Source organism: Sus scrofa, chromosome 14 (genome assembly GCF_054392235.1).
Source record: "Sus scrofa isolate SSC_HxYL_T2T_F1_AM1 chromosome 14, Sscrofa_HxYL_maternal_Yorkshire_Landrace_v2.0, whole genome shotgun sequence".
NCBI lineage: Eukaryota > Metazoa > Chordata > Mammalia > Artiodactyla > Suidae > Sus > Sus scrofa.
The window spans coordinates 58,791,484-58,805,816 of NC_139396.1; the positions used below are offsets into that span (position 1 = coordinate 58,791,484).

The 14,333-nt window shown below is 51.4% G+C and overlaps 1 long non-coding RNA gene across 1 annotated transcript; it reads right to left on the minus strand.

Moving 5' to 3' along the window:
• Window positions 1-1,032: 1,032 nt before the first annotated feature.
• On the minus strand, window positions 1,033-13,847 carry LOC146396584 (uncharacterized). Its single transcript, XR_014826184.1, has 2 exons — window positions 13,670-13,847; window positions 1,033-4,057 (listed from the first exon to the last, which is right to left on the minus strand). It is a non-coding gene; the product is annotated as an uncharacterized LOC146396584 (long non-coding RNA).
• Window positions 13,848-14,333: the final 486 nt, after the last annotated feature.

Consider the following 14,333-nt stretch of genomic DNA (forward strand, 5'->3'; position numbering starts at 1 on the left):
TCCCTTGTGGCTTCTCTGGCAGCCCAGGGCCTGCAGTCTGCTCCCTTTCAGCCTCCTAGACCTCTGTGGGGGGCCGAGGGGAGAAAGTCGGGGACTCAAAGTTCCCAGCATGGGTGTCAAACATGCCTTCTGAGAGCCCTGGCTCCAGGGTCCCCCGTCCTGAAGGGCCCAGTTGAGTGGGCCTTTCATCGGCCTCTGAGAGGTGGCAACAAGTGTCAGGGCAGAATGCCTGCTGCCCACTGCCCCCACTTCTGCAGACCAGGCCGAGCGCTGGGAGGACTGGAAGCAAGATTCCAGAGGCATCTGGATATTATCAGTCGCTCAACTGTCTGGCCAGTGGGCCGGGGTGGGGCTGGTGGCAGGGGGCAGAAACTGGCTGGAGGGTAGTGTTAGGAATCCCACACAGATTCCTGGGGCCAGACCCAGCTCCTGGGGGGAGGGAGGAGGGTGGCTGTGAAGGGCTAGCTGCAAACCCTGCACCCTGCCCAGCCCTCATCAGGCGGTAGCACCAAAGGGATCTGAAAGTCAAATGATGATATTTGTCTGACAGAGGAAACCCGGTTGGGGGGACGGCAGGGGGTGGGGATAGCACTTGAGGACAGCAACAGAGAAGGGGGCCGGAGGTGGGTGGGCAGAGCTTGCCCTCTGGTCCACTTGAAGATTCTTGCTTCAAAACTAACCCTGATGGCTTCCAGACAAGTCGGCACCAAGGGTCATTTCTGGAGGCTGTAAGTGTTGTGGATGGCAGCTGTAAGGACAGGTGTAAATCTGTCCGTGCATTCCTCCCCGCTCCCCCTCCCAGCTTTCTGCACCTGAAGCAGGTCCCATTTATTACTACAAGTCCCCTCAGGAGGCCTAAACACACACACACACACACACACACACACACACACTCTCACACAGAGTTAACACTTGGCCTGCCCTGTGGATATAATTTTTTTTTTTTAGTGCACCTTTAAAGCAAACGCTATCAGCTGTTTGTTAAAGCAAAACAAACACAAGCTTTGCAAGAAGAAACCACAGGAAAAGGAGGAAGAAGAAAGAAAAGAAATCCTTTTATTTGCTACCATGAAAATATCCTTTACAGGTACCTTTCTCAGCAGACTGGGAGGCCAGGCAGGGAGGAAACAGAGCAACAGGGAAGATGAGCCCTGGTTTATTTGAACCAGTTGAAGTGATGAGTTGGGGAGGGGGGACCTCCACTTTAACCAGGCTTCTCTCTAGAATCTCACCCTTCTCATCTCTCACCTGCCTCCCTGGGGTGAACAAAAATCTGCTTTCTCAGGAGGACCTGGGGATGTCCCCCATCCCCACCTCATCGCTCTCCAGGAGGAGCAGCTAAGAAATTGCATGCACACCCCCTCTCCATCCCCTCGCCAAGTGCACTCTGGGAATCTGGAGGACTCTGGTGGAATGCTTCCTCCTCTTGGCCAACTAGAACCTCCTAACCAAATCTTCCTGGTGGGTTTCAGTGGCTGGGCCTTGGGAGAGGAGAGAGTCTTCCAGGTTAAGCCAATGGCAAAGAGAATCACAGTGTCTTTTTCTGCACTGACTCTGAAGCTCTCAGCCACAGGATTCCCCCACCCCCACCCCAAAGGCCTTGCAGGGGGCTCCTGGAAACCCCTAATGAATGATAACTTATCTCCTAAATTGCTGGTATTTGATGCTTAGGATGGTTTGGAAAACCATATTCCCCTAGGGCTGGAGGCAACTTCGGAATTGGTTGGTTGCAGTAGCTCAATCAAGATTTAATGGAAGCATTTATACTGTGCTAGATAATCTTCTAGCATGTTAAGTAAAACATCAGGAGGGTGGGCCTGGGGGGTGTGGCTGAGCCCCAGACCTCGCTGGGCTATCATTTCCCCACCATCTCTCTTCTGTCTCCTTGAGCACCTTCATTTTCCAAGCTCCTTCCTTCTGTCTCACATCTATTGTCCCTTCCCTGTGCCTCTAGTTCCTTCTCTCTTAGTCTCCTGTGTTTATCTCTCTCTGCCTCTCCGAGTCTTTGCAGGTGTGTAAGGGTCTCCATCCATCTCTGTGTCTGTCTGTCTCCCTCCCTCTGTTTTCTCCTCCCTGCCTCCTCCCAGGCATCCCTTCTCTCACTTGCTATCCCTTCTCTCTCTTATCTCCCCGCTCCCCTACCAGCTCTCAGGCTGGGAAGGAGTGGTCCCAAGCCCTAGAGGACTGAGGAAGGGGATCGTGGGCTCCTGCTGGTGATTAGGAATTGGGCAGCTTCAGTCTGGGCCTGGGAGAGGGGTCATCAGCCACACACAGCTGCACTGAGAGCCAGGAGGCATCCAGGGCCCCTCCCTGGAGCCTGAAATCCCTTCCAGCCCTGGTCACACACAGCCCCCTCTTCATTTACAGAGCTCCTCACGCTGGGGGCTCTGACCAAAGATCCAGGCACCCAATCACATTCCTTCGTTTTCTGCAAGTGCTTTTCTCTCACAGACCTGAGAAACGCTTTTTTTCCCTCAGGTCAGGCTATGGAGATGGCCTGGGACAGATGGGGTTGGTGGAAAAGGCATTGGCTCTGAAGTCAGGACCCCTGGTCTCAAAGACCAGCTGGGACCCAAACTCCAGCTGCAAAAGGAGGAAAGGAGCGTTTCCTCTCTTGGATCACTTGCAGTTTTGAGATCCTGGGATCTGGGAAAGGAGCCCACAGCGGCATTAAGCCTAGAGTGGGAGGCTTGAGGGAGGATTCAATGTAGTGTCAGCTGGGGGCAAGGATCAGGGAACCCAACTCCAGGCTGAACTGGGAATGCAACTGAGTAAGAGAGTAATGTTAACAGAGGGCTTGAACGTATGCTAGGTAGTCTTCTAAGGAAAGAAATTCTCTTAAAGACACTCTAAATATATACAGTATATATTTTAGTATATATGTGATATAATAATTCTATACTAAATCTATACTTTTAGTAAATACCTATATAATCTATACCAAGTATATACTAAGAGCATTTTATATACATATATATATTCCATATATATATATGGAAAGAGAGCTATTAGGGTGCTCAAACAACTAATACTTGGTGAGCACTTACTGTTTGTCACGGCTTAGACTGAGTGATGTACCCACATGATCTCATTTACTCCTTGCGTGGTCCTCTGCAGCCAGACCTACCATCCCCATCTTTCAGAAGAGGCAACTGAGGCTCAGTAGGGCTAAGAAACTCCTCCAAAGTTCCAAGGCTCAGGCTTTAACAGGCCACCTCTTAAAGCTCTGTAAGAGGTGTGCCAATACTTCGATGTGACACTTTGTCCAAGGCTACAAATCTATCAAGGCCAGCTGCAATCAGAGTGGAGCAGGCAGCTACACAGGGAAGCAGCACTGCCTACACCCGAGCGTGCAACTGTTGGCAGGGACCTGGTTTGTCTGAACCTCCTGGTAGCCAGGATCAGCCATGCGGCCGACTGAGCTCCACCAGGCTGTAGGTCGCCTTTGGGGGAGGCTGGAGCCTGGAGGTGGGCAAAAGTCCATGGAGATGGGGAGCCTGGGAAGGCTGCGTAGTCCCAGTCTTGACTCCCCTCCACACACAGGAACCATGGGTTCCCCCATCACCCAATCCGTTGGCCATTCGTCCTCTCCCATCTGTTTTGTCCTCTCTGATCCGAAAGGGGCGGAGAAACTGAGGCCCAAAGCAGTTTGCGCCAAACGCGTGCGCCAAGCTCGCCAAGCTCTTGCATGCGCGCCAGGCAGAGATGTGGCGAGCGGAAACCACAGTCCCGAGCCTCCAGAGAGCTGCAGGAAGCGAAGCCAAGCGTGGTGCAGGCACCTCGGGGCCTTGAGCGAAGCCAAAGTCGGTCAAGCGGGCGAAGGAAGAAAAAACGCAGTTTCCGACTGCTGTTTTGAATACAGGCATTCATCGAATCATCCGCTGGGGTCTCTCTTAGGACCCGGTGGATGCGGCTTGGGGAGGGGTGGGCAGGACGGTTGCAGAGTTGGGAGGGCATGGAAGGCATGGAAATAGAATCCATTCTGTAGCTCAGATCCTGGCAGTTGGTGGCAGATGGGTGTTAACCCAGCTCCAAGCCACGATGTGTGAGCAGCTACCTGGAAGAAAGTGGGAGAGATTCTGACCACAGCTTCCAAGTTCAGATTCTATGTGCATTCGATGCAGGTGGGGAGGGGCGAAAGAGAGAGAGAGACAGATAGAAAGATGGGAGGGTATGAGACCAAAGCAGAGGCAGTGCTAGAAAGACAAAGGAAGATGAGAGAGAAATACAGAATCAGAGAGAGGCAGAGACAGACGGAGAAAGAGAGATGGAGGGGTGAATTCAGGGCCTTAGCTCTAAGCTGAAGGAGGCAAGGAGGTTCTGGTGACCCTCTTCCTGTACCTAAATATTCAGTGCAGGTGCCAGGCCAGCAGGACCTCTGAGGACCTCCTGAGCTCTTCACAGGGTCAAGGGGCAGGTACCAAGTGCCTAGTCGAGGGTGAAACTCAGCCTTGCACTCTCATTTGCTGTGTGACTCCAGGAAAACCACTCCACTTCTCTGAGCCCCTAGTTCCACCCCTTTAATTCAGTAAAGAGCACTGGCACGTGGCACCAAAAGCTTGAAATAATTGTGCTTATGATTTATGTCTCCCCTCCTTCCCTCCAACAGAGCTGCTTTGGATGAAAACACCAGTGTCTTCTCTGCCTGGGTTGCTGCAGAGCGATGGGAGGAGGTGCCGGAGGAATGAAATAAGACAGGCACACCGAAGGTGCTCAGTAGTTGCGTATGTCTTACAGGTGCGCCCCAATCCCAAGTATCCATTTTATGGGAACACACAGATCATGGATTACCCAACACTTTGAAAGCCGTGCATTATCTCAGAGGGTATTTCTAACCTCTGAGCCTGGATCCTCGGTGACCGGAGGATGGAGTCCTGTACCCAGGAACACACAGCAGGCCTTAGGGCTCCAAAGCCAGGGTTCCCTTCCAACCCATCTCCCCAAGTAAGGACTTCGGGGCGTCCTCAGGGCCTCCCAAACCACCCGGTCCCAGATCCTGCTAGGTGGAGGCTGGGGCTTTAGAGGGAGAAGTCCAGAGCTGAGAGCTTGGAGAGAGACGTGGCTGGGAGAGGGAGTAGGAAACCCAAAGCAGAGTTCAGGGAGCTGGAGAGAATCGGAGAAGGGGGGCCGGTGGCACAGACCGAAAAGGGGAAAGAGGAGCGGGGAGAAGGAAGACAGAAAAAGGGAAAGAGGTGAAAAAAACTAGCTAGAGCCGGCGGGAGCGCGCGAGTCGGCTCCGGGACGAGGGGTGCAGGGCGCCGGGCGCAGGACAGCCCGAGGCGCCCAAGCCGTGTTCCCCGCCGCCCCCACCCGGCCCAAGGGGAGCGCCCCACCGACCAATTTGGCTTGCACAAAACCCCGCGCTCCAGGGGCCTTTGCCGGGCCGCTGGGGCTTGATTCATTTCTTGACTAATTAACTGGAAGCTACGTCGCCCCTTTTTTCAGGTCCCAATTAATTCGCCGCGGGCGGTGGGGCGGGGGTCCTGCAGCCGAGGCGCCCGCCTGGAGCCCCTTTGTGAAGCGCTGTCTGGACCATATTGATTCTACATACACACACGTCCCCCTCCTTCCTTCGGGAGAAAAAAAAAAAAGTCTTGAAAGCTCTGGATTTCCCACTTTAAGAAGGTTTGTCAGATTCCAACCAACCTCCACCACCCCACCCCCACCCTGCGCATTGCACTTGCTTCCATTAGGAAGGGACCAAGGAATCCAAGCGGTTTCCAGACCTGCCCTGGAAAGGATTAAATGGAAGGTCTCCTTCCTAAAGAGAGAAGTAAAAGAAACTGCCCCCCTCCCTTGTGTACCTACTGAGTGTGGGTGCAGAGCTCCTACTACCTTGTCTTTAAAAGCCAGCCAAGGAGTTAGCCAATCCCCAGGTTAAATCTCAGCTCCACGAGGGACTAACTGCGGGAGCTTGATTAAGTCTGTATCTCTCTGCGTGACTCAGTTTCCTCATCTGGGAAATGGAGATCACTGAGAAGGAGCATGCCTCCTCAGACTGTTGTATCTGATGAGCTGATGTGTGGAAAAGCCTTTAGAACATTGTCAACCTCGTGGGTATTTCACAGACATTCTCTCCGAGAAATAGTATTTCGTAACAAACCCATTTCACAGATGAGGAACTAAGAACTAAGGAGACCGGACCCGCTGCGAAAAGATGCGGGTATCTGGTTCCAAGGCGGAGAAGCTCCAGAACGAAACCGATAAGAACTTCGAGAGCGCTGGGCGGGCTGGGTGCGAGTGGAGAGCTCTCTGCCGACCTGGCGTTCCAAGGGCCTCACTTGCGTGAGGCTTGAGGCTTCTTCCCGCCCACCTACCCCTATCCTCCCTCCGGTTCTGTAAAACTGCTCGGGAGCGAGGGGCGGGGGGCGGAGGGGGAGAAATCCTGAATCCCAAAATCTTTTGGGTGGAACCCAGCGCGCAGCTATGAATGCAATTTCTGAGCGGCCGTGGAGGACGGAATCGATTGTATTGACCTCACAGTGGGTCAGCTTGTCTCCTCCATCCATCAATCCAACGAAGTCTAGAACAAAAATATAGAGGGAAGGAAATCACCGCCTTCTTCGTAAACTGGAGGGAAGTGGCCTTGAGGTTCGCAATAATGCGAGGATGCCCAAGCCTGTCCCAGCCACACGAAGAGAGTCAGGGAAACTAGCTTCCCACCTTACTCCTTTTTATTCGATCATTGATAATTTTTGTTGTTGTTGTTCGTTCTATTTTTAAAACAAAGAAACTAAACAGGAATGAAGTTTATTCAGTCAATCCACATTTGATGAACACCCCTCACATGCCGGATGGCACTGAGCATTGGGGTACTAATTCAGAGAGGGGTCTGCCCAGAAACGTAAAACCCTGGCGGGGGAGGGGTTGTAGAGGTTTCTTTGCTGTCACTTTTTAGCAATGCGACGACCTTGAACAAGGCTCCCTAGCTATCTGTCCCACAGTTTCTGGTCTGTGGGGTGCCTCAGTGCTTCTCGGTTAGAGGCAAGGCATTATTCGCTGAATGAAAAATAAAACGGATCAGAGAGTCTAGGGGTTAGAGTCCCAAGCCCACAGTGCCAAGGTCAGAGCTGGGGCTAGGAGATCTGGGGACAGCCTTTGCGCAGCTGAGGAGGGGTAGAGACTTCTGTTCCCACTTAGCCAGGTCCCGGGGATTATCTTGCCACCTGGGTCAGTTGCACCACCAGGATTTCCTGGACTCCCAGACACTGCTTCTTCCCAGGAGCGAATGCCACCCAGCCCTTCTTCTCCCCAGCGTACAGAAGACTTTAGTTCAGCCTTCCTGCCCTAAGACTTTGAACTTAAGCTCTCTCCTGCATCACCCTTCCTGAGCCTCGACTTTCCTCATCTTTAAAATGGGAATTATTTCTCTCTCTGTCTTTTTTTATTATTTATTTATTTGCTTTTTAGGGCCATACCCCGTGGCACATGGAGGTTCCCAGGCTAGGGGTCAAGTTGGAGCTATAGCTGCAGGCCTACACCATAACCGCAGCAACACAGGATCAATGGGAGCCACACCACAGCTCACGGCAATGCCAGATCCTTAACCCACTGAGTGAAGCCAGGGATGGAACCTGAAACCTCATGGTTCCTAGTCAGATTTCATTTCCACTGTGCCACGACGGGAACTCCTCTCTCTCTCTCTCTTTTTTAACTGCAGTGAGCAAAGCTCAGGGCCATAAACCTCAAGCTGGCAAGGACCCATCTCTTCACCCACATGCCTGGGGCACTTAGCAGAGCACCTGGATGGATAAGCCTCTCAGTCAGTATTTGGAGAATGACCAAGGGAATTTTCTAGTCCTTCCACCAAAGTTCTTTTCCCACTACCAACTTTCTCCTGTCTCAATTTATAGATCAGAATCTGTTTGGGGGAGCAGCTAACAAATTTGATGCTTTTTTTTTTTTAATGTTCTTTGGAAATGGCCATTTGGGTTTCTCACATGCACAGAGGAACCTCCCCCACAGTTTGTCTCCTTCTTTCCCTTTCTTCACTTTCATTTCTGTATTGAAAGACTGTGTATTGAGCACCTACTGTGTACAAAGCTGGAGAGGTGATGAGTCCCATCCCTCTTGGAGCTTGCAAATGGAGGACTAATATTGGACACTCCTATCCAGACCAAGGAGCCAATTAACTTCTTTGATTAAGGTTGACCCCCCCATTCTACTTCTCTAAGTAACTTTTGACATAATTGCAGTGTCAAACGCAGTGCCTCATACAAAGTAAGTGCTTAGTAAGTGTTGCACGAATTTATTCTTCCCCAAATGGAAGCCCACACCTTCTTCTTTGGCAGCAGAACAGCCAGCCTGAGGTCTTAGGTGCCTTCAGAGAGACACCCTTAATGAGAACGAATTCAGGTGGGTCTGGCAATGTGCATTGCCCAGTCCCCAAGGAGCCTGAGATCACAGTGCACCTCAGCCAAGACAGTTCCAATTCCAAGTACAATTGGAGCTGGTAAGGCCAGCCACTCAGGTTTCCATGGAGCATACCTGGGCCTGGAGAGCAACAGGTTGGTCTTTACAAAAGGGGGCACCAGAAAGGCGAGGTTCTGCAAACTGTGTACCCTTTTCACAATCTCCACTGCTAGCTAGCTGTCCACTTTCCAGACCACCCCCCCCCCAACACCCACACCCACCCCCACCCCCACACACGCACACAAACACACACACACACACCTTTCCTGGTAAACAGGAACTAGTGCAGATAGGACCTAAAAAATGAAGCACCAGTTTGCCCTGAGAACTGTCCCTACATACTGGTTCTTGCCCAGCCTCTCTGCGTCCAAGTTCCAGATCTGGCGGACTCCAGATCTGGGTGACCCTCTCCTGAGCCCCTGCCTCTCAGAACCCGCCTCCTGGTCCATCTGAAATTGCCACTGCAGTAGCTCAAAACTGAGGTCCTAAAGCCGAGCATCAGCGGATATTCACTCAGGCCTTGCAGGGTGCATGGAGGACGACTGTCCTCCGGCAGCCTCATCTCCTCGCAGCGCCATCCAGCGGTGAGACAGCAAGGGCACCCTGGGCAGAGATTGCTGGCCAGGCACCCCTGAAACCTGGTGCGGAGGATTCCAAGCCTGAAGCCGTCCCTTCCTCCATCCACCCCACCCCTAAAATTAGGACACATCTATCTCCTGCACCTTCCCACGTACTCCCCGCAGTGCTTAAGGCTGGATTCGGGTTCACCCAGCGTTCAATCCCTCCGCTCCTCCTTTTATTTATGCCCAACATATGTACTGGACAGGAAAGTTCTTGGGGGGGGGGGGCTTGGGGGAGGGATAGTGTTCGCTAGCCACCACTGTTTAGAAACTTCCCTGTGGTGGCTCAGAGGTTTCATCGGGGCCGAGTTGACACTTTCTCTCTTTTTGCTGCCGATGTGTTAAGTCCTGTCTTCCTAGTTCTACACCTATGACCTTATATTGGCTGGAGTCAGGCGACTTGATTCTCTGCCCTTGCACGCAACAGGCTGGAAAGTCTCCTTCCCCGAGATCCTCTTGGGTGTCAATCCCCCCTCCCCCCACCATGGGTCTCTAGAGTGGCAACTCAGCCACAGACCGAGTCTACAGGCAGAGGGAGAGAAACACCACTCTTCATACACCCAGAATGTTATCGCTAATTTTTTGGAAAAGTGCCTGTGTACACACATATTACATATATTATTGAGCGGGTTAGTGCAAGGCTAAAAACACCCAACAACGGTTGGGATGTGAGGGGGGTGCATATTCTCCAATTCCATGGTAATTTGTAACAGGCAGACTTTATTGCTCCGAGAGAAAAAGAGTAACTGCTTAGCAGCAAAACAAATTTAACTCTGTCTATATTGATCAAATGGGAGTCTGCCCGTGAGGTGTGATTATAATGCAGTTTTAAATCTCAGATTTAATTTCATATTTGGGGCTACTTGAAAGTCCATCTGTGCACACTTGTACCCACATAGAATGTTTTAGAAACACACGTGCATATTCTGTTTAAATAATGCAATAGAATATGAATATAGCCTTGAAGTTGGGCCCACACATTGCTCAGTTAGCTCTCCAAACATTAGGAAGATTTAAATTGAAGCTCTAGAGAGCACTGTGGCTCTGCTCTCTGAAAGCCAGGCCACCTCTTCTCCAGATTCGGCTTGGGGCAATGTTCTGATATCCCAACTAAAGGGAATTCCCTTTTTTTTTTTTTTTTTCTGATCCCTTCCTCCCTCAATCTCTATAACTAAAAAACTCCAATATCCCTGATAAATAGAAATCTGTCCCACTCCCTTAAAAAAAAGAGAGAATTCATAACCTACACTGAAAAGGTTTTAAGTGACTCCAACAATTCTCAGTTTAGATGGAGAAATGAAATAGAGAAGCCTGTCCTGGTTGTCCATGGCATTAATACACGGACATTGAAGTGAGTGCAACATCATATTTTAATTGTCTAATAGAAAAATCCTAGCTCTACTGCACCATCACTCCCATGCTCCAAAGTAACTGGGGGGGGGTGGAAGGGGGATTGAAACGAAGTCTCTTGGAATGGGGGGGGAAGGCAAGGCATTATTTACACCTGCAAACTTTGGATGGTTGTATTCTGCCTCAATTGGCTTAATTGTAAATCTTTTCCGCATGGCCCCAACTCCTGGACTGAGCGTCTGGGTTTAATAACCCGCCGGGGCACCCCGGCAGGGTGGACTGAAAAGACAGAATCCCCCGCCCCACCCCCCGTTCAGCTCCAAGATAATTAGAGCAGCCCCCACCCCCCACTACCCTAACCTTGCTTGAGGTACCAGAAGACCAGACTCAGACATATGGGGAACTCATATTTTACCGTCTGAAGACAAGAGAAGCTATTTCAAAACAGTCAGAAGTGGGAAGTGGCTCGCCCCCTCCTACCCTTCGCGTTTGACTTGTACCAGGGCGAGGAAGAATGAGAGGCGTCTACACTGGAAGCCAGAGACAGCCTCAGACTCCCTAGGCTGGCAGCGGAGGGCTGACCTGTTTATAGAACTTGCTGCTAAGAAAACATGTAAAAACACACCCCAGCGGTGGAAAAGGAGATGGCTCCCTCCAGCCCACCCTACCTCTGCACGAAGGAAATCTCTCCGGGATCAGCCTGCTTCCCTCTGTGCCTTGTTTTTCTCCCAGGAAGCTATCTCTTTGCAATTGTTTCCCCATCACTTTGAGAGACACAGAGTGCTACCGCGCTCTTATTTTTGGTACCCGCCCCCGCATCCTTAAAGTCTTTACTATAGACCCTCTCCCCATAGGTTCTTTGCAACCGGGGTGTGAGTTAGGAATCAAGGCTGCAGAAAAGACACCTCGGGCCTTCGGGGGAGGTGAGGGGCTCCTAACTGAATCCCTGCGATCTTAGGTTTAGTTCTCATAGAGAAAAGACGCGAGTTCCGCAGACCGGGCCGGCCGCTCTCCCACCAGGGAAGCCGGCCTCGCCTCGCCCCTGCAGCGGCAACGGGAAGGCAGGTAACCGGCGCAGAGCCAGTGCCCGCGGTCGCGGGTTTCCAGGCCTGGGAGGGACCCTGTGGCGACCGAGGGTCAGGACAGGCCAGCCGGTCGGGAAACCCCTTTGCTTCCCCGCGGGCCGGTATGGGCGATGGGGGCTCCCGCGATCCGAGCCCCGAGCCCCTCCACCCCCGGGTGCCGGTGTAATCCGAGGCCGCGAGCGGCTTGTCTTCTCCCGAACTGTGCTGGGCGAGGCCTGGAGCCGCAGGGAGGCACGTCCAGCTTCCGTATTTGGAACCAGGGTAAGGGGGGAGGGGCGGCGGTAGGGGACCCACCCCCCGGGGTTGGAGGGTTGGGGGGGACTGTTGCCAAAAGGACCTTACAGGAAGCCCTAGGCTCTCACCATCTCTCACCAATTCCTGGGGCCCGAAGTGTTCCTTTCTCAATCGAAAGGAGACAAGGGCATTGCCAGGAAAGGCAGGGGGCAGGTTGATTCCTAGACCAGGAAGCCGGTTCCTCTCTGCCCTCCTGCCCCGCTGTCCAGAAGGATTTTTCATATTTGGCTTGGAGATGAAATGAACTGGGGCCTGGGCGCCAGCAAAAGCAACTCTTAGGAAAAGCTCTCTCACAATTCCAAACATTCCCTCTTTCTATGCATGTGTGTCTCTGCCTCTCTCTCTTCTCTCTCCGAAACATTAATGCAAATTTTAAAAGAAAGGAAAGCCCTCCTGTATTCCAAGGGCAAGCTGGAGACTTTTTAAAGGCTTCTGGGCTCTCTAAGGTCACAACATTCATCCAAGCATTCAGCTCTGGTGGAGAGCCGGAGAACTGTCCCTCCGGTTCAGTCGGATCACCCCTAGGATGGTTCTACTAGGCAGGATTTAGGTGTTATTTGGAGGCAAGGACGATTGGGTTGGAAGCAAGACATCTCCGACTTAGAATGAAGTCACATCGCTGAGGCCTCTAATTTCTTTTACTGACACGGAGGAAGAGGCTCCCTCAGATGGCCAGGTAATTAAGACACAGAGGGGCAGCGACCCCTGCCCAGTTGTCTGAATGGCCCTGGTACAGGGTCAGTGATCACAGAATGCAGAGGAGGTAAAGGAGCTGGTGCTTGATTCCAAGTTGGGAGAAGTGTGTTTGGCCGGAGAGTTGTCAACCGTTCAGTGACAGAAAGGCTAGGTAGGCCTGGAACTTCAATCCTGCATCCACAACCCAAATCCTGGCCTTAGAAGCATGTTTGCAAATCTCTCAACCGCCAGGCAGGCATGCCAGGGGAGCAGGTGAAACCCCACACTTCTCCCACCCTGTGTCTTAGAACCACAGAAAAGTTTACTGTTCATAGGATTAGGCAAGGGAGAAGGGATTTTATCAGTTTCCAGTAAGACAGTATAAAGCCTGGAACCTTAAATATCCATGCCCCTCAGATCCCTGCAGCCCCATGACCACACAGGCAGAGCAAACTCCTCCCCAAAGTCATCGTCCCCCATCCCCACCCCAGGGACCGCTACATCTCTTGGGGGCTTCACTAGTATGAAAGAAGCTCTGTGAGTGTGACCTCCTTCCTCATCTCCTCACCCTACTGCATTTGGGAGACATTAAAACATTATTGTTGGGAAGACAGGCAGATTGGCTGGCTGGCCAGGAGCAGTGGTGAGGTTATAAGAAAGACATGGAAAGAAAAGAGGACAAACACACCCAACCCCCCAACTTTGGGCTTTCACTGTCCCTTTCATTTATCTCCTGCCTTCCCTCTTTTCTCTCACCCTCTTTAATTGAAACCCAGTATGGGAAATAGTAATGGATATTGTGCTCAAATTGAGAAAACGTGTCTCTGGCTACCAGGGGACAGTTAGTTCAGCAGATTTGGAGGAGCTGATCTTTCTTTGCCCTGTCAACCTCCCTGACAGGAACGGTCATTTGATTTGCCATGCCCTCTCACTTACAAGGTCTCCCTGGCCCCTCTACCCTGGCTGCTCTCACAAGGCGAGACCCCACTTCCCCCATGCCCCCATGCCCACTTCCCCCATGCCCTTAGAAATAAGGGACAGGAGCAAAAGCAGGAAGTCACAGAATTAAGGGCTCCTGTTCAGTTGACACCCCTGAGCTGCAGTTGGGGATTGGAGAATATATCATTATATTTCCCTTCACCCTTTTTAAGCATTCTGTCCCTAAGATCCTCACCACCACCCCCTAAGCCACATTTCTGGGCCCAATCGCTGAAAGGCTATTTACACCCTTACCTGTCTCTGGAAAGAGGAAGGTGAAGGAAGAAAGATTTGTAGTGGTCACCGGTGCCCGAAGCTGAAGTGAGTTCTGCCCCTGCCTCTTGCAGATCTGGGTCAGATAAAATGAGAGGGAAAAAGAAAATCCCTGGCCTCTTCCTAAGTGAATTCATTTCTGCTGGACTAAGAAATGTCCATTGCATTATCCTGATTTTTTTTTAAGTAATTGGGTAAAACACAAAGAGAGCATTGAAGATGCAGATTGGTTTGAAATTAGGAAACCACAATTAGTTCCTTTTCCTGACAGAGAGAGGGGGGGGGAGAGAGAGAGAACCTTCGCAGATGTGTGAGAGGCACTCTCCCCAGGCACACACACTTCCTTCATCCTTTCCCTCCTAGTTTCCCTTCCAACTTCTCTAAATCACTCGCTGTTTACAAATTTGCCATTTTGCAGAGCGATCAGCTTTGATGAAAGGTGGGTGCTAATAAAAATAATGCAGAGAGTGAAATCTTTTCATTTCGCCTCTGCCAAACACATATTTACATTAAAAGGAGGTATGATAAGCATGGATTAAGTGTATAACGAATGATGCTCTGGAAACAGCATAAACCAGCTGGCGCCAAAGTGAGCCTCTGTACTAAAAATACTGCTTCCCCAAGCTAGACAACTTTGACAATCTTC